Genomic DNA, 1,735 nt, shown 5'->3' with positions numbered 1-1,735 from the left:
GAAAGAGAAATGAGCAGTTTAGCTTTCAGTTTCACATGGAAATTGTTAAATGTTAATTTTGACTCAATCTATTGTCTTTTATTTGGTTTTATTAGTGTAGAGCAGGAGGTTTCTTACATTCCAGTATTCAGTCTAGCATGGCAAAATACCAGCAGATGTCCAATTATAGGGTGCCCAGACTGGGTAAGTTTGCAACAAGATGTACATTATTATAAGGGTTATTATCGCCTGAGCTGGGTGCCACTAATAAACTGTCCACTTTCAGCTACTCTGTGTTCCCTTTGTTTTTTTGTAACTTATACCTCCAACTAGTGATGACATAATCCACTGTTGAATGAGGACCCATTGCAGGTAACAAGACCCTCATGGAAAAATTTTCATTGCAATGTTGAGCCGTATGATGGATTAAAGAATTATATTTGAATTACCTGAAATGTATATGCAGCTTCTAGATGGCACTTTAAATCTGCTGGGCTCTAGCTGTGTACTTCAAAAAAAAAAAAAAACAGCTTTATTGAGGTATAATTTCCAATGCTATACAATTTACCAGTTATAAGTATACAATCCGTTGGTTTTTGAATACATTTATAGTTGTGCAGCCATCACAACAGTCCAATTTTAGAATAGTTCTATCACCCAAAAGATCCCTTTTGCGTGTTTGCTGAATCATACATAACCAAAGTTTAGCACGGTTGCTAGTATACAGAAGATGATGGAAAATATTAGAGCACGTTTTGTTTGGTTTTGTTTTCAAGAGTAGAGGTGTATTTGATTCTAAGCTCAGGAATCTTGTGATAATGTATTATATATGTTATGTCAAATATCATAATGATATGAAATTTAACAATATGGATTGGGATTAATATTAACATGTAATAGAGTCCGCTGTTTCTATAGCAGTGCTGTAGAATAGAAAAATAATGTGAGCCATATATGTAATTTAAAATTTTCTAGCAGCCGCCTTAAAAAAATTAAAAGAAACAGCTGAAGTTAATTTTAATAATACAGTACATTTCACTCAATATATCCAAAATATTATCATTTCAACATGTAATCACTGTAAAAATCTTTAAGATACCTTACATTCTTCTTTTATACTAATTTTTTGATTTCTGGTGTATATTTTACTAATTTGGGCTAGCCACATTTCAAGTTAATTTTAATAACTTTTAATAACACACAGTTCTATATTAATCTGTATATTAATTTATCTTTCTATAATAGGAAGTAGAGAATTTCATAGAATCACTCTCTTAAATACAAAATCTTTTCTGTTCTTTGAAGCCTTCAGTGCTTGCTAAACGTGGACTCCTTAACATTAGAAATAAATCCGTTGTAATTGTCAGTAAAATAAAAATTACAGCCCCAAAAGATTTTCCTTTGAAGACAATTAACTTTTCATAGGGCAGTTGATGAAATGAAAGAATATAATCTGCCATGTAGTTATGTGGTTGATTATTTTCTCTGGCTTATAGCTAGTTTGTATTAGAAACACGTGTATGCAGGAAACACTTGGCATGGTACTGTTTCCAGTACATGACACTTATTGTTTTAAGGAAATTAGTTTCATACAAGAAAAAAATAATTTATCATAAGTGATACTTCTGCATGAAATATTAGTTTGTATTGATAATCCTTGATTGATCCTTGAAGTTTAACACAATATGCAGCAAAAATAATCATGAGAATTTAGTGTTCTGCAGTTATGTATAATATAAACTGCTAGAGTATTAAA

Source organism: Lipotes vexillifer, unplaced genomic scaffold (genome assembly GCF_000442215.2).
Source record: "Lipotes vexillifer unplaced genomic scaffold, Lipotes_vexillifer_v1.1 scaffold91, whole genome shotgun sequence".
Classification (NCBI taxonomy): domain Eukaryota; kingdom Metazoa; phylum Chordata; class Mammalia; order Artiodactyla; family Lipotidae; genus Lipotes; species Lipotes vexillifer.
The sequence above is the reverse complement of the archived record's forward strand: the minus strand, read 5'-3'. Positions refer to the sequence as shown.